The sequence below is a fragment of the Arachis ipaensis genome, chromosome B08 (genome assembly GCF_000816755.2).
Source record: "Arachis ipaensis cultivar K30076 chromosome B08, Araip1.1, whole genome shotgun sequence".
In the NCBI taxonomy this organism is placed as follows: domain Eukaryota; kingdom Viridiplantae; phylum Streptophyta; class Magnoliopsida; order Fabales; family Fabaceae; genus Arachis; species Arachis ipaensis.
The window spans coordinates 70,278,736-70,298,011 of record NC_029792.2 but is presented as its reverse complement, the minus strand read 5'-3'; the positions used below and the strand labels follow the sequence as shown (position 1 = coordinate 70,298,011).

The 19,276-nt window shown below is 33.3% G+C and overlaps 1 long non-coding RNA gene across 9 annotated transcripts in view; it reads right to left on the bottom strand.

Annotated features, from left to right (window-relative positions):
* The window catches only part of LOC107613123, a 49,356-nt gene continuing 31,349 nt past the window's right edge, over window positions 1,270-19,276 (bottom strand). For 3 of the 9 annotated variants that reach the window (XR_002352579.1, XR_002352577.1, XR_002352578.1), the window contains 6 exons: window positions 7,188-7,306; window positions 5,215-5,420; window positions 4,797-5,036; window positions 2,138-2,625; window positions 1,958-2,065; window positions 1,270-1,865 (listed from right to left, as the gene is read on the bottom strand). This is a non-coding gene — a long non-coding RNA (uncharacterized LOC107613123). Of the gene's footprint in view, window positions 1,866-1,957; window positions 2,089-2,137; window positions 2,626-4,796; window positions 5,037-5,214; window positions 5,421-7,187; window positions 7,307-9,580; window positions 9,807-12,067; window positions 12,153-12,248; window positions 12,515-19,276 lie in introns of those variants that run through there. The other 6 variants (XR_002352573.1, XR_002352574.1, XR_002352580.1 and 3 more) reach the window with 6 other exon arrangements.

The window sequence follows — 19,276 nt, the reverse complement described above, 5'->3', positions numbered from 1 at the left end:
ATCAATCAATATTAACAACACAAATAAACAAATTAAAATATAACATCTAAATATTTTTTAGTTTGTCATCTCAATATTGTTAACACAGCACTTTCTTTTTTTTTTTTAATCTTTCCTTATATTGATTATACTTCTTTTTCTCTAATTTCAAGTCAAAAATTTCTTGAGTAAGAGAAGAATAAAGAGCATGAAAAAAAAACTATTTTAAAACACTAATACCAATATTTTCACTGAATAAGAAAAGAAAAGTAATATCAACTTTATTTAAAGATAAAACATATCATTTTAACTAATCTTAATATGATTATTACAAAACATGAATCACAAATGCTATTTTAACTTCTTTAATTTTAGTTCTAAATATACCTGCTTAGGTGAAAGAATCACATTCTTCTCCCTTATTAAAGGTAATAACTTAACTTGAACTTTAGAAACATCTTCTATAATAATAGATAATTCTATAATATTTCTACTAGCCCACTTTGATTTACTTAGAACCTATAACATAAAAGAATAATAAATATCAGATCTAATCATATGATAATCAGTATATGCTACCTATTTGACATATAAATTTCTATATCAAGCATGATTACAGCTTTTTCAATAAATAAAATTAAAATCCTTCTTTCTTTCTATTTAATTATTCTTTCTATTTAATTATCTATCTATCTATCTATCTATCTCTCTGCTCCAATCCTACTGCTGCAGATTATGCTCCTCTGCCACTGCTTCTATATCTTTCTATCTATCCATCTATCTATCTCCTGCATTCATTCAAGTCATGTCCCATAACGCATCATCTACATCATCCTCTCATTGCCACATCACTTATTAACATACCATTCCACTTCAGCTTCTTTTATTTTGCCGCACAAAAATGTCAAATTAACGTGGATATATATGCCTAACTTAAAATTCAGCTTTCAAGACACCAATTATCCACAAACACATTACTAATTGACTTTTATGTAAAAATAATAATCATTAACTAAGTTCCTATAATTCACTACGTTATCTAAAGATGAATATACATGCGATAATATGCTTCTCACACATACTAATTGTTATATATGCTTACAATATTTAGTTGAATTAAAACAGATGATGATTAAGATATAATTGGTATACACAGCAATAAAATTATTATTATAAATGTAAAAATAAAAAATTAGTGATATTATTAGTTTATAAATGTTAAGATTGGAGTTATTTTAGTGCAGATTAAATAATTGACTACATTTTAGAACAATAGTATGAAGAAAAAAATACAAAGATAAAAACACCTCTTTCTCAATAGCAAAACAGTAACTTCATGCTGTGTTGTTGCAGTAGCTTCTACTTATCAGATAAAGTAGTTGACATGAAAGAGAGATTTGGAATTCTGATTTAAAAACATACAAAGATAAAAACACCTCTTTCTCAATAGCAAAACAGTAACTTCATGCTGTGTTGTTGCAGTAGCTTCTACTTATCAGATAGAGTAGTTGACATGAAAGAGAGATTTGGAATTCTGATTTAAAAACATACAAAAGAGAGATTTGGAATTCTGATTTAAAAACATATTAAATCCACACAACATCTGTGACTTCATGGCCTCCACTCTTTCTTGAAGTTTTGTTTCCATCTCCTCTTGCATCTTTTGCTGTATATTTTGAATTTCAACTTGAACATTCTCTTTAACTTCTTCAATTAACCTTTCCGTCTTGAGATTTAGGCCCCCACAAATCTGAAGCTACAACACTTCTACCATAAGTTCGGACACGACCGAGTTATTTTTTCCCCAACACTCGGGAGAGTATATCATCTTGGTTTGTGCTTTCTAATTTTTCAGAATGTGAAGCTATGCCATCCTCAAGCTCTAACTAAAATCCAAAATTCAAACTACATTAGTTTATGACAAAACATCTATATCACACAAAAGAAATATATATATTAAAAGAAATATATATCTTACAAAAGTTTTGCTTGTTCTCTCACTCATTGATTTTTCATCTCTTGGCTTGTGTGTTAGAAAGAACATGTTCACCCGACATGGTTCTCTTCTATTAGGATTTTTCATTGCCTATTAAGAAAAAACACAATCAACTAAAAAAGAATTAATGCAAATAAGACAACATAAACACATTAATTCTACCTCTTCACATATTAATTCTTCATATTGTAAGCTAGTGGCATGTTCTCCTTAAAATATTGTTTTTTCAACCAACTTTTATATGTCCTCCAAGATGAACCTAAGGTTTTGAAAACCCACCCTTTACCAAGTACTCAAATGTCACACTTTTCCTACACCATAATGATCATAGACATGATAATTAATATTTAGTTTTTAAAACCAATAAAGAAAGAAAAACACTAAAGCTAAAAGAGTAAAAACGTAACCCAATGGTAACTTCTCACAAATCTTCCCATTATCTTTAAGTCCACGCCAACTTATGTTTGTCAACGGAGCAAGGCATGCATTTCTAAGTTCTAACCAAAGTCCCCAAATGACTGCTTAACTTGGCTCTATTGCAACCAATTGGTTGGCCACGTTTATTTAATCTAATTGGCAGCTGATCCTCATAGCTTAAACCATGAGTTTTAAGGCATTTGTCCGACTCCTTTTCCTCTTGGTTGTTGGTCCTGGAATCAATAAATAAAAAAAATTATGCAAAGAATAATACACATTTATTATTTGTATTAAACTAAACATAAAACATAATTACTTATCAATATCATTAGCTTCAGGTGTTAAAGCTGGTCCTATTTCAAGAATAAGAAAGTCAAAAAGAGAGAGGAGGAAATTTCTTAAATACATCTATTTATACATTCAATCTAACCTTGTAAAAATGCAATTTCACCTAGATCAAAACATAGTAGAAAGCAGAGCACCTAAATCGCAGATATAGTAACTAGTCCAAGGTTCTGAAAACCGGACCGGACCGACCGGTTCGATCGGATTAACCGAGAATCGGTCATTTGGCCGGTCCGGTTAGCCTCTAGAACCGTTCTGCAAAAAACCGGTTTAAAAACCAGCTGAACCGATGGTTAACCGGCAAAACCGAGTGAACCGATGGTTAACCGGCAAAACCGAGTGAACCGGCCGGGTTTTTTCAAGTCCCGGTTCGCTGATCCAACAATCAAAACGGCGCCGTTTTGATTCCAGATAAAAAACAAAAACCCAATGCTAAGTTATCCCCTTTCTTTCGCTAACAAACACACCCTCACCAACCCTAGATTCTCCTAAACGGCGAAACCCTATTAGAGCCACCATCACCATCCCCCCTTTCATTCTGCTCTTCTCCTCGCGTCGCCAGAAGCTAAGGTCGGTTCGGGGCTGTTGTTGGCATCGCCGTTTTTCTGTCCGAGCTCTCTGTCGCTGCTTCTTTGCTCTTCACCGTTGGTCGTTGCCGCTTCTCCACTCCTCGCCGTAGGTCGTCACTGCTTCTCCCCTCCTTGCCGTGTCGTTTCTTCTTCTCACCTCCTCGTCGTTTTTGGCTGTGGCCCCTTCTCGTCTCCCCGCCAATGTTGTCGTCGCTGCCTCTCTGCTCCGCCCGTGTCTCACTGTCGTCGCTTCTCTGTTTCACGTTACCAAAATTCCCAATTTGAATTTCTCTATCTCGCTGCCTCTATGCTGTCTTTTCCTCTCCTTCGCTGGCAATCCAGATAACGTAAAACCTCCCCTTTATCCTCTTCAATAATTTTCAATTTGTTGTAATTGTATTACATTGTTTTCTTCTTTATTTTGTTCTGAATATACATATGATAAATTATTGATGATTCTGCTGAGTTTTGAGATATTCATTTTCTGAAGTTTTATTTGAATTCAGTCAGTTGATGTTGAATTAATTCTGCTAAGATTGAGTTATAAATTTACTTTTTTTAATTTATTAATTATGCTGAGATTATATTTGCTGAGATTGATATTGAATTAATTCTACTAAGATTGGGTTATAAATCCAATCTGTTTTTCTTGTTATTTTGGTAAATTGTTATTTTGCTGTCATTGATTCAAAAGAGAAACATTGCTACAATTCTGCATTGGATTTAATATATGGCTTTAAAATAAGGGTTGGATGAAGTTCAGACAAGGAGATAGTTTATTCATGGGAAAAGAGAATGAAGTTAAGAAGTAAAGAACAAAAAGATTACCTAATTTATGAAAATGGAAAATTCAGGAATGGAAACCTAATTTATAAAGGTTATTCATGCTTTTATATTGTGTTTTTTTTTGTTTAGTTAATTTAATTGTTCAGTTTTTGTGCATTCTGAGCTTCTTACTGTGATGTGGAATTGCTTCTTCTTGTTCAAATTGAAGACTATACTGATTTCTTTTTCTCCCTGCACCATACTGAAATTTGTGGCCTCAAATTTAGGTAGCCTATAATGGATCATTATCTTGTTATATCTGGAACTGATATTGTTTGACCAAGCTTAGAAGTTGCTAATGTGTTATATATACATGAAGATTGACAAACTTAAATGAAAGAACCAAGCTTCGACCAATTTTAATTCATACAATGCTTTAATTGCTCTGCACCTTATCTCACAATATATGCCACTTTGAATTTTTAATAATTTTATGTTATATTTAACTAAACCGGTTCAACCATACTTCGACCTCGGTTGAACCATTGAACCAATGAACCAGTTACTTGACCGATTCATTGACCGGTCCGGTTCTCGCTAACTACCCTAAAATATCTAATAACCATTTTCACACTATATAACAATAAAAATCACATATCATTAGTAAATCAATAAGTCACAGCACCCAAAATATAAAAAAAAAAATACAATAGAGGCACACTTACTGTCATCATTAGCATGCGGTACTAAAGGTGTTTGTGAAGAGCTTGATGCAGTATCCTCTAGCTCACCAATGATATTAACCATAGAACCACCTTTCAATCCTCTACTTTTCATCACAGTGGATATTAATTGGGATTGACGAGGACCTGATCCAATTTGTTCTTTTTGTTCATAGATGATATCTCTCATTGATGCTTGACCTTAAAGCTTTGTCTTTCTTGTTTGCCATAACCCTATAACAACTATAGAAGGTATGTAAGATAAAATCTCAAGGCCAAATATAGAAGTACCTCCCCAAACTTTCTACCAAAAATTAGCAGAAGAGATCAAAGAACTCTTGATAATACAAGTTTCTTTTACAATTTTGAGCCCACTCATTGGCATTTGCGCACAACAAAAGAGTAGAGGAAGAAGTGGTACCCGGCCTTTGAATTGCGGTTCGGGTTCGACGCAGAGGAAGCGTGAATCTTGTTCTGGCGGAACAAGGGATACTAGATGTACAAATTTCAGACCAAGCAGCTTCAATTCAAACAGGTCCAAACCTTCTATCTAGCTAACTGATAATTACATGGGCCTTATTCATCAAAATCTGATTCTCCATCAGTTTCTTCAAATTCACTGTATTCCTGCCAATCATCAACAAAAAAAACTATTATCATAACAAGGTAAACTACACAAATATTTTGCTTCAACAATTTTTCTACTTAGTAGTATGAAAGGTCCACTGATTAAGCATTAAAGGGAACATTGGTACAGTATGCTGAGTGCACCAAAATTCAAATAATTGAACTAGCTGGATATAACAGGCATTTACCATTCAGTTATGATAAAAGTATATCCGAACCAGATTAAAATATGATATATACAAAATTCCACATACATGACATTATATATTTTATATATAATGCATAAAAGATAAGTCTGAGATAAATAAGACTTCAAACCAATTTTCCAAAGCTACATATACCAGTCAAACAGAAAACTACGTGCTCAAAAGTACATGATTTCCATCAAGTACATCTTCAATATAATTATCATTAAAAGATATTAAGAAACAGCTGACTTCCATGGGTTGGAGATTAACCAATAATGCCTAGTATTTTTTTATCAAGTGTTCATCTTCATCATTATCATTATACAAATTAAAAATGACCAACTCCATAAGGAACTATAACTTTTGATTAGATTATACACTTAGGACTCATCATTGTATGCAAGATGACAAAAAATACACCAAAACATAAGCAATTAGTCTTGGATCAATTGTTCATCACAACACTAAACAAAATGACGGCATCCATAACAAAATATAACCTTTGACCAGATTATACACTCATCATATTATGCAAAACAAAAAATCCAGAAAAGAAACACTGCATGAAACTGAAACAATTCATATAACTTGCACTACTGCACAAATATCATCAAAATAAAAAATCAGGTTTCATCCATAACATAAAATTTATGTTAGAGAGGCATCAAGCTTAGCTTTGCTTGATTGAAAGGTCAGTATTGCACATTAGGAAACAAGGTGCTAAAAGAATCTTGCAACACTCTAAGGGAACCTTTGAATGCCATTTTACAATATTCTGCAGATGAGTTGGTGGTGTTTTCATGATGAGAAATAGGGGATAGTGAGATAACAGTAAAATGCAACAAATAAACACTTCTAAAGTAATCATATTCAAGAATTGAATTCAAAAATTGGAAAGACTTGAACAGAGAAATAACGATTCAAGAATTGAATTTTAACACAATACCGATTCAAAGTGTTTCTATACCAACAACTAATCACATTAAAGTATTTTTGGGTATAAAGGGACATTCCAATTTGGAAAAAGGAAAGTAAAGTATCATAAGTAGCCAAGTATGTGGGGTCAATCTTAACTAAGATAACAATATTCACACACAAGCTTCCCATTTTTCCCGGTTAGATTTTATTGGCTTCACCTACTCTAGAAGCCGTTTTGGTATGAATGAATTATATAATCCCTAGATTTCTATCACACAATCTTAATACTAGTACTACTCTCCTCCCATTTCTCACTGTAAAATCATGAGGACCAAGATCACATACAATCAGCTCCCAACTCTCAAGTATAGGACACAGGGCTGAACAAAAACAGATACAGGAAATAATGCAGCCAGCATGTGACAAGAATACATGTGGCACTCAATAGTGATAATGATAAAAAAAATGTTTTCATTTAATTAAAAAAATAAGATAAATTAAGCACTACTAGTCTTCATTTTATCATTTTAACTAGATAAAATAAACGGAATAGATTATTCATTTGGAACTTCTCTATTTGTCATTGTTCGATCGGCATGAAGAACATAATGAAGCAGCCATTTAAGAACATGGTAAACAGGAAAATAGTAACAGAACTTACAACCCAATAATGGCGATTCGCAATGTCCCAACTGCCTCGGTAGTGACTAAATCATCGTAGAATGTCCGCTATAGCCTCTTGTGTAATCTTATTCTTCAAGGGACCGGAATTCTCTTCTCCTTAAAACAGAACAATATAGAAAACATAGTCAATTATATAACATAATTGAAATATTAAAAGACTATAAGCAATCACTATAAGCAATTAAACCCGATTCAATCACTCATGCACACTACGATCAGATTAGAATAATGCTACTCTTCTTCTGCAAGTAACTTTTTGGAACAAAATTAAAAAGAAATCGGAACAAGCATGAAAGGAAAATGAAACAATCAGAATAGAGAATAATCAAACCCTAGAACTAGATTGAGATTGAGAAAGGTTCGAAGTAGAATAAATCACGATCCAAAGAGAGGAACAGATTGTGATGGAGAATGGTTTTCTGATTCTTGATTTCAAAGGAAACAATGATTGTGAGAACCGATTGGAAGCACCGAGTGAGAAAACACGCAATGGTTCGTGAGAGGGTTTTGGGGAGAGTATGAACCCTTAGTGTGTTCAAGAATAGGAATAGGAAACAGTTCTTTCAACTTTTTAAGAAAATTAACTATAGTTTTATTATAAATGTTTTCTAAAATATAATTTTATCTACATTGCTAACATTTTAACAAATGTTAAGAGACAAACATTACTAAATATATAAAATGTAGTAGCGGATACCTTCGTTAGGATCTCTAATACATCTTGGTGCGAAACCTAAGGTAATCATCAGCTTCCTCCTACTGATCCTTCCAAAGGCCTTGGATGGCCAGGATTGTCCGTAAGAGTTTTCGACAATGGACAATCCAATATGGTTCATTGTTGTTTAATTGCTTAGATGATAATTAGGAAAATAAAAGAGAACAGTACCTTAGAGTCTATTGTTGTTTAATTGCTTAGATGATAATTAGGAAAATAAAAGAGAACAGTACCTTAGAGTCTATTGTTGTTTAATTGCTTAGATGATTATTGTTTGTCGCCGTAGGTTCTGTTATGGATTTGAAAAGACAAGTAGTTATTCTATTGTTGACAATAACGGTTACTATTGTCCTATACAAGGTTTTTCTGTACTACTGGAAGAAATGTAAGCAAGTTTATGAGGATATTATTCAACTAGATTGGAGACTAAGAAATATTTTAAATCCGATTAAAGAACAAGACAATTTCAATAACTATTTAGGTTTTATATCTTACAAATTTAATTATTTATTTTTATCATATCCCTTACTTTTTTAAATTTTCAGACAACTACTGTGCATTTATTTATTGCATGTACTTCTATTGAAACATTGCACCATATCAACATGAAGGGGCAGAGTAACTTCTTCTCTCTCCACAGGATTTAGTGAATTGCACGGTCAAGATGAAAGATGACAAGATGGATGGATTTTCAATTGAAGATACATTCCGTTTGATAAGCAAGAACTGCATGGTGTTCGAAGAAGATTGTAGTCTTTTTGTAAGGTAAAATGATCTCATTTTACCTTGGAAAACTACAATCTTCTTCGAACACCATGCAGTTCTCGTTTATCCAACGAATATATCTTCTATTGAAAATTCATCTATTTTGTCATTTTCCTTCTTGACCATGCAATTCACTAAATCCTGCCAAGAGAGAAGAATCCGCTATGCCCCTATATAATGCAATGCTTCAATAGAAGTACATATAATGAGTGCTCAACAATTGTCTGAAAAATTTAAGAGTGTAAGAGATAGGATAAATATAAAGAATCAAATTTTTAAGATATAAAGCTTAAATACTTCCTGAAATTGTCTTGCTCTCTAGTCGAACTTAAAACATTTCTTAGTCTCCAATATAGTTGAATAATATCCTCGTAAATTTGTCTATATTTCTTTTAGTAATACAAAAAACCCATATATAAGACAATAGTAACCGTTATTATCAACAATAAAATAGCCACTTGTCTTTTCAAGTTCATTACAGAACCTACAGCGACAAACAATAAAAAAAACCTAAAAATTATTGGCAGAACAATAAGTACTATACACAACTAATTAGACAAAACAATAGGTACTGCGTAGGTACTGCTCTCTTTTTCATTTTCCTAATTATCTCCATGACAAATTAAACAAAATCAGAAAAGAATCCCAATTCCCCTTCGATCACAGCAAACTGGCAACAACACCAGCAACAATCACAACAACAGCTACACCTAAATCAACCTTATAATTACAACAGCTAAACAGAAAATTAATTTAAGTTATCAAAAATTCAAAACCTAAATCAACTTTATTATTAAAATTATAGCAAAATTTGGCAAATTAATTAATTGGGTGAAGAAGAAGGCAAGAAACTTAACAGAAAAATTGGAGAAGTGGGAACAGGGACTCACAATCACTTAATCTTAGTGTAATGCCAGAACTGCGGATCTGCCGACGGAGAGTAGTTCGACAACGACGATGGTAATGATGGTAGTGGTGGCGTGGGCGCTTGGTAGCGGCGGGAGCAGGAGAGGACGAGGGACTCTAAGGTTTTTTCCAAGGTTCTGAAAATCGGACCTGTCATCGAACCGTTCTGATCACTGGTTCACTGGTCTAACCGGTTCAACCGTGGCCTACCTGGAAAAACCGTTTTATAATAAAATAATAAATAAATTATAAATAAACACCCTAATACATACTTGTAGTCTAATACAAACTTAATCATTCCACAAGAAAATCATCACCATCTATAGCAAAATGCAATTCCAATCGGTGAATACTATTCAATAAGTCAACATTATTCAAACAAAATGCAATTCTAATCATTTAATAAGTTAATATTGTACAATTCTTACAACTAAGTAGCAAGACCTCTTCTACAATTAAGTTCAACCTAATCACTGAACCAAACCTTCTCAAAACATAACAATTATCAAATTTTATCAAAATCTAAACTCATCTAACAAACGGCTCAAAACTCCAGGCCATCAACAAACACCAACATAGGCAACAAAGATCAAAGATATCATCAAATTGAAAAATAAAGGGTAAAGTATATTTTTTGTCCCTGAAGTTTGATAAAAGTTTCAAAAATACCCCTAAATTTTATTTTGTTTCAATTTTGTCCCAGAAGTTTTCAATTTGCATCAAATATACCCTTGACGGGTAATTTTTCAAAAAATTTAAGATCAATTCAATAACAATCTCATAAGAACAACCCTCAACACAAGCAAATCAAGCATCATTTTCATGCATTATTGTTAGATTGGTCTTAAATTTTTTGAAAATTTAGTCATTGGGGGTATATTTGATGCAAATCGAAAACTTTTAGGACAAAATTGAAACAAAATAAAACTTAAGGATGCTTTTGAAACTTTTGCCAAAGTTCAAGGACAAAAAGTATATTTTACCCAAAAATAAAATAAAACAAAATAACGTTCATAAGAGTAATGGATTTAAGGTGAATCGAAGTGAATATAAGAGCTTCATCTAATATGTCTTCTCCATGAATCCTAAGATGTGAAGCTTCATAATAAGCTTAAGAGTCCCTCAACTTCTGTGGCAAGTTTTCCATTGAAATTTCCATCCACATCCTTAAACCTTTTGAACACATTTGGGAGGTTTCATTGAATAACCACAAGGTTGAGAAGCCGTTAGGGGTGATAAATCAAGTAGAAGGAGGAGTTCATCATAGCATAGGACATAAAGTATATAGTTTAGTTGTTGTTATAAAACTATTGTATTTTGAACGCAAGCTAAGTTTTTTGTGACAGTTATTGGCTACTAACTAATAGATAGAAGAATTATCCAATGACTAATAGAAACTGGGTGATAATTTAGAAAAATGCTTTACAGCAAAAAGAATTTGCCGAAAGAAAACCTACCGAAATTCAGTGGCAAAAAAAATCAAGAATCATTTTCATGCATTATTGTTAGATTGGTCTTAAATTTTTTGAAAATTTAGTCATTGGGGGTATATTTGATGCAAATCGAAAACTTTTAGGACAAAATTGAAACAAAATAAAACTTAAGGATGTTTTTGAAACTTTTGCCAAACTTCAGGACAAAAAGTATATTTTACCCAAAAATAAAATAAAACAAAATAACGTTCATAAGAGTAATGGATTTAAGGTGAATCGAAGTGAATATAAGAGCTTCATCTAATATGTCTTCTCCATGAATCCTAAGATGTGAAGCTTCATAATAAGCTTAAGAGTCCCTCAACTTCTGTGGCAAGTTTTCCATTGAAATTTCCATCCACATCCTTAAACCTTTTGAACACATTTGGGAGGTTTCATTGAATAACCACAAGGTTGAGAAGCCGTTAGGGGTGATAAATCAAGTAGAAGGAGGAGTTCATCATAGCATAGGACATAAAGTATATAGTTTAGTTGTTGTTATAAAACTATTGTATTTTGAACGCAAGCTAAGTTTTTTGTGACAGTTATTGGCTACTAACTAATAGATAGAAGAATTATCCAATGACTAATAGAAACTGGGTGATAATTTAGAAAAATGCTTTACAGCAAAAAGAATTTGCCGAAAGAAAATCTACCAAAATTCAGTGGCAAAAAAATATTATATGGTGGTAAAAGAATAACACTGTTCGAGCATGCTTGGCATAATTTATCGGGCATGCTCTGATTTTGTGCCCCGTGGTACCTGCGTTGGTGGTTTATGAAATCGCTACTTAACAAAATGACCAAAACATGAAGATAACACATAACAACAACGCTATACTATAAAGGCTTTAAGATCTGAAAGCGCAGAACGAATGAAAGTGGAGTTGAATAGAGTAATTGAGAATTAGGGGTTTGGAGAATGAAAGAGGAAAGAAGGAGGCAATGAAGAACGAAACAGAACAACAGCAATAATAATAAGAAAGAAAGAAGGAAGACCTCTTTGGAGTGATGGAGGCACCCGAGGTAGTCCTCGCGGACTAGCTCACAGTCCTTGGGCTCACGGCAGCAAGACATGCATTCGCTGAAGTCAATCCAGAAATCACAAAAACAGAGTATAAAAGAAAAAAAAGAACAAAAACTGAACAAGTGAAGAACAAGCGAGCATTGAGCCACTGACCTTCGAAGACGACGCCGACCGACCGTTGATTGACAGAAGATGCCGACCAGATGATGGAGAGAAGATGACGAGTTGACGATGACGCCGAGAATATGAAGACGGAGGATGGGGACAACGTGCCGATCTACAAGAGGGTAAGGAGGAAGAAGCGAAAGAGGAACCTAGGGTTTTGGTTTGGTACCAAACTTGAACTTTGCTTCAGTTAGAGGGGAGGGTGAGAGCATTGAGTTTCACTAGAAGGGGGAGAAAGAGAAGGAAGGGGGGGGGGGGGTAAAAGGCAATTTTATTTGGCTTAAAAAAAAAAGTGAATACTGAAAATTACCAAACTAGTTTTTATTAAAAACAGTAGTTTCATTTTAGTTTTTACTTAAAAAATTTGGTTTATTTTAAATAGACTCTGTTCAATTTAAAAAAAAAAATTCAGTTTTAGTCAAAATAGTTATTAAATTAATAATCATTTTGGAATACATTTTAAAATTCCGTTGAAATATTGGTGGATCAACGAGTATTCTTTCATGTTTTGGTAAGTTGCTGGTGTACGTGTCCGATTCGTAGCGGTATACAGTTTTGCAATCAAATTAGTCGATTCTTAGTGAATTTGACCGATCAACGATTTAATTACTCATGCGATCATATTTTTAAATTGAACTGATCATATAATTGATTCATTAATTTTTTTGTCAAATTAGTCAGTTTGATCCAATTCTGACAATAATATTGATCAAACTTCCATATAATAGTATTTATTATGAAAAAAACTAACGAAATAAATTTTACTAGTGACTTAACTAGAAATATAAAAACAAAAAAAATGTTATAAGATTTACATTTTATCTTGATTTTTGGTGAAGTTTTATAATTATAAAAAAATAATTAATAATTATTCTCTCAACAACAGAAAGTAGAATATGATTAAGAATAATCTTTAAAGAATTAAATGAAAAACAAAACATTCTCACAATAATATTTTGGATAACAAGTCAATTATTATAGCATTTCTCTTATTCCTTAATATATTGTTTTATTTAGCTAGCTTTGTGTAACAAAATTACACATGTATATGTATGTAATGCATGTTATCTGTGTAAATATAAAATTGCTTTAAATAAGTATTAAAAATTCTTCCCTCGGTTTCATGAATTTAAGATGTGTAAATAAAAGACTCTAATATTAATATAATTAGTTTAATAACAATAATTCATATATATATTACTAATATTATATATAATGTATATAAAGAGAGAGAAGTATTCAGTATAAAGAGAGAGGATATTTGTTATTATTGATTGTATGTGTTGTCAGATGTTTAAACCTCTATTTATACACATACTAAGTCTTACTTTTTCAAAGTTCATTTATTTGCATCTGTCTTGAAGATTGATTCCTTCAATCTTGAAAAAGTTGGCCGCCCACAATATTGTGAAGAAAGTCACAATATATTAAATGGACATCCATCCATTCATACTTATCACAATACTCTCCCTTGGATGGCCATTTAGGAATATGCCTCATTAAAACCTTACTAAAGAAAAACCCAGTGGAAAAAAAAACTTTAGTGAAGGAAAAAGAGTACAATATCCTTTGTAATGGGACTGCCTCATTAAAAACCTTGTCAAGAAAAACCCAATGGAAAAAAACCTGACCAAGGAAAAAAGAGTACAGTCTCCCCCTCTTGTCGACATCATTTGATGTCTCGAAATCGGCGCATCCCAATCTCATGTACCAATCTTTCAAAGGAGGATTTTGGGAGTGACTTTGTAAATAAATCTGCCAGATTATCACTTGAGCGGATCTGTTGGACATCAATTGTCCCTTGATTTTGAAGATCTTGAGTGAAGAAGAATTTGGGAGAAATATGCTTTGTTCTATCACCTTTGATGTATCCGCCTTTAAGTTGAGCAATGCATGTTGTATTATCTTCAAACAGGATAGTTGGAGCTATCTTATGATCAATCAGTCCACATGATGACAGAATATATTGGATCAAACTCTTGAGCCAAAAACACTCGCGACTTGCTTCATGAATCGCTAGTATTTCCGCATGATTAGAAGATGTTGCAGCAATTGTCTGTTTCGTGGACCTCCAAGATATAGCCATTCCACCATATGTGAACAAGTATCTTGTTTGAGATCTCCCTTTATGTGGATCAGACAAGTATCCAGCATCTGCATAGCCAACTAGTTGTGACTTGGATCCATATGGATAAAACAACCCCATATCAACCGTTCCATGAAGATATCAAAAGATTTGTTTGATTCCACTCCAATGTCTTCTGGTTGGAGAGGAACTATATCTTACTAGTAAATTCACAGCAAATGATATATTAGGTCGTGTATTATTAGCAAGATACATTAGTGCTCCAATGGCACTAAGATATGGTACTTCAGGACCAAGGATATCTTCATTTTCTTCTTTAGGACGGAATTGATCCTTCTCCACATCCAAAGATCTTACGATCATTGGGGTACTTAATAGATGTGACTTATCCATATAAAATCTCTTCAAGATCTTTTCTGTGTATGTTGTTTGATGAATAAAGATCCCACTTTTTATATGCTCGATCTGCAAACCGAGAAAAAACTTAGTCTTTACAAGATCTTTCATCTCAAACTCTTCTTTTAGAGTTTTTATAATTGTTGGAATCTCTTCAGGAGTCCCAATTATATTTAAATCATCAACGTACACATCAATTATAATGAATCCAGATGCAGATTTCTTTATGAAAACACATGGACAGATATCATCATTCTTGAATTCATTTATGGCCAGATACTCAGTAAGACGATTATACTACATTCGTCCAGATTGCTTTAGACCATATAAAGATCTTTGCAATTTGACTGAGTATAACCCCTATGAATATTCATTGGATGGTTTAGATATCTTTAGTCCTTCAGGGACTTTCATATAGATATCCCGATCTAATGAGCCGTATAAATAGGCTGTTACCACATCCATTAAATGCATATGCAGTTTATGATATGCAGATAAACTAACCAAATAACGCAATGTTATTGCATCCACTACAGGGGAATATGTTTCTTTATAATCTATACCGGGCCTTTGTGAAAAACCTTGTGCCACAAGTCGGGCTTTGTAGCGCACAACTTCATTTTTCTCATTTCATTTTCTCACAAATACCCATCAGTATCCAACAAGTTTTACATCTTCTGGTGTACGGACTACAGGTCCAAAGACTTCACGTTTTGCAAGTGAGTCTAATTCAGCCTTCATGGCTTCTTTCCATTTTGGTCAATGATTCCTTTGTCGACATTCTTCGACTGATCTTGGCTCAAGATCCTTAATTTCATGCATGATATTTAATGACCCATTATATGCAAATATTTCATTGATAATTGTCTTATTTCGGTCCCATTTCTCTCCTGTAAAGACATAATTTATCGAGATCTCGTCATTTTCACAATTTTTAGGTACCTGAACGTCTTCTGTCGTTAAAACTATATCAGAATTTTGGACAACTGCAGGTGTCTTTACTATGTCTTTTTCAACAGGAATCGTATTTACCTCTTTTCTTTTTCGAGAATTTTTGTCTTCGGAACTGACAGGCCTGCCACGCTTCTGGCGTAAATTTGCTTCAGTGGCTACTTGTCCTACTGGGACATCAATTCGAATTAGGGCATTTTTCGCTGGTATATAAGATTTGGTTATCCTCTTTGTATCGGAAAATGCATCAAGCAATTCATTTGCTATTCTTTGCAAATGTATAATCTTTTGAACTTCTGGTTCACATTGCCCTGATCGAGGATCTAAATGCATCAAGGATGATGCATTCCAATTAAGTTCCTTTTCAGGAAGCTTATTCTCTCCCCCTAATGTTGAAAATTTTGATTCATCAAAATGACAATCCGCAAACCGAGTTTTAAATACATCATATTTGAAACTTAAATATACAGAAAATAAAACTTAACAATAAGTTCTTTACATTATTTATTTACATGGATACTTAACAATTTCACATATTAAACTATTCCATCATTGATCAAATGACCAATATTTCCTTCAGGGTCCTCAAAGAAATCAGATACATCATAATGAGTGGTGAAATTTTCAGCTTCATTTGAAACAAAATTTGTTTCCTTTTCTTTGTCATCATTTTTCAAAGATGCCTGGTAAAGATCGACTAGCTGCCTTGGGGTACAACAGGTACGTGACCAATGGCCCTTTTCACTACAACGAAAACACTTATCTTCTGTTGATTTATTTTGTCCAGAATTTCTTTCTTTATCCCACTTCTGGTGATATCCTCTCTTTTGAATATAATTCATTTTCCTTCCATAATTTTTCTTGTTATTAAAACCTTGCCATTTACCTCTTCTGGGGTAATTTGCGGCATTTACTTCGGGAAATGGGGCGGCGCCAGTTGGGCGTGCTTCATGATTCTTTAAGAGTAATTCATTGTTGTGTTCAGCAACAAGAAGGCAAGAAATTAACTCAGAATATTTTTTAAACCTTTTTTCTCGATACTGCTGTTGCAGGAGCACATTCGAGGCATGGAAGGTTGAGAAAGTTTTCTGCAATATATCATGATCATTTATCTTTTTCCCACATAATTTCATTCGTGAGGTGATTCAAAACATTGCAGAATTATATTCATTTATGGATTTAAAATCATGCAGACGCAAGTGCCTCCACTCATATCGGGCTTGAGGAAGTATCACCATTTTTTTATGATTATACCTTTCTTCAAGGTCTTTCCAAAGATCTGCAGGATCTTTTAATGTGAGATATTCATTTTTCAATCCTTCGTCAAGATGACGACGAAGAAAAATCATGGCTTTGGCTTTATCCTTCTGGGATGCATTATTTTCAGCCTTAATGGTATCTCCAAGATCCATTGAATCAAGATGGATTTCAGCATCTAGTATCCATGATAAACAATTATTTCTAGATATATCAAGATCATTGAATTCAAGATAAGAGAGCTTCGACAAAATGAAAATTTGTTACCTGAGTCTTCCTAAAAATTTGATCAGAGTCTCGTGCTGATAACGTGTTGTAAAATAAATAAAAGATATACCAAATATAAAATAAAGATGTATAAATAGAAAACTCTAATATTAATATAATTAGCTCAATAACAATAATTATATATATATATATATATATTACTAATATTATATATAATGTATATAAAGAGAGAGAGAAGTATTCAGTATAAAGAGAGAGAATATTTGTTATTATTGATCGTGTGTGTTGTCAGAGGTTTAAACCTTTATTTCTACACATACTAAGCCTTACTTTTTCAAAGTTTATTTATTTGCATTTATCTTGAAGATTGATTCCTTCAATCTTGAGAAAGTTGGCCGCCCAATATTGTGAAGAAAGTCACAAATGGACATCCATCCATTCATACTTATCATAATAATATTTTACTACTTCAATTTTGTCAAAATTTTGGTTGACTCTAACTAGACTCATCGTATCAATATTTTTCTTAGAATAAAGTCTGAATAAAGAGAAATATGATATTTTTGTGAAGAAAACAAATTTGGAGAATAATAATGGAAAAATAATGCTATAAAGCATTATTCTAAAGATAAAGGCCATGGAAATGAAAAATATGAAAGCTTAAATGTTCAATGCCATAATAGAAAAGAAGATAATGATGTTGTAGCACTAGTGATGAATACAAAGCATAATATGAGCAAAGAGGTTGGTGATATGGATGAAGATTTTTTATGGGAGCATAGAGAATGTGGATACGCAAGTGGGGAGAGGAGGTTCTCTTGATTTAGAAATGGTGGAGTACTTAACTTCTAGTGAAGAGTCAATCTCAACTAAGTGCATCCATGATGATAGAAATTCTAAAGATGTTATACATGAGACAAAACTGGCCTTATAAGAGAGGAAAAATGTAACACCCTAATTACTCTAAACCTTACTTCATGCCGTAAAGTAAAGGTTAATTAAAGGTTACGATAATCCTAAGGCTTATACATAAATATATATAGAAGGAATAATAATTCTAGAAGGCCAATGAAGAAAATAAGCTCAAATACGGAATTAGAAGCGCGAACGTTCACACGAGGCTATGAGCGTAAAAGACAAGATCCACTATGTAAGATAACAAGATATATGTAGTTATATATGAGTATAATAATCATAAGATACTAGCCACAGCCCATGAAGTTTAGGTCGACTAGTTAACTACTGACATACGGAGTTTTGAAAATAAAACAGCTTATACAGAATATCTCTCATAAAGTAAGCCTCTAAAGCAAAATAAAATACAAAAGTGAGAGTACTAATAAAAATAAATCAAAAGACTCTAAATACATGATAAAGATCCCCCACTCTGTCACCATCAAGCAACTCACCGAGGTGGGTTGTGACCTGCATCTGAAAAACAACAACAAAGTATGGAATGAGAACCGGAGGTTCTCAATATGGTCACTGATAAACCACTATTTTATGGTTTATAATGTGTTTAATTGTGTGGTTTTATCATGATCTTTACCCACTTATTCATATAATTAGCATGCATTTATATTTCCTTCCTAAAATCATTACACGATTGAAAACTTGCTTCCTAGAGACTTTTAATTATGTATTTTAATTCTCCTTTATTCTATTCGATGCCGTGATCTGTGTGTTAAGTGTTTCAGGCTTTATAGGGCACGGATGAGTTGGAGATTGGAAAGGAACCTTGCAAAAATGGAAGGAACACAAGAAATTAAGGAGATGACCAGCGAGAAGTGACGCGGCCGCATGGCTCACGCGATCGCGCGAAAGAGGGGAAATTGTAGTGACGCGGCCACTTGGCTCACGCGACCGCGCGGATTGGAATAGCATAAGTGACGCGGAGGCGTGGACGACGCGTCCGCGTGGAAAAGCAAAACGCCAAATGACGCGTCCGCACGAATGACGCGATCGCGTGACGTGCGCGATCTGCATAATTTGTAGAATCGCTGGGGACGATTTCGGGCTCTATTTTGACCCAGTTTTCGGCCCAGAAAAGCAGACTAGAGCCAGAGAACATGCAGAAACCGAAACAACTTTCATTCTA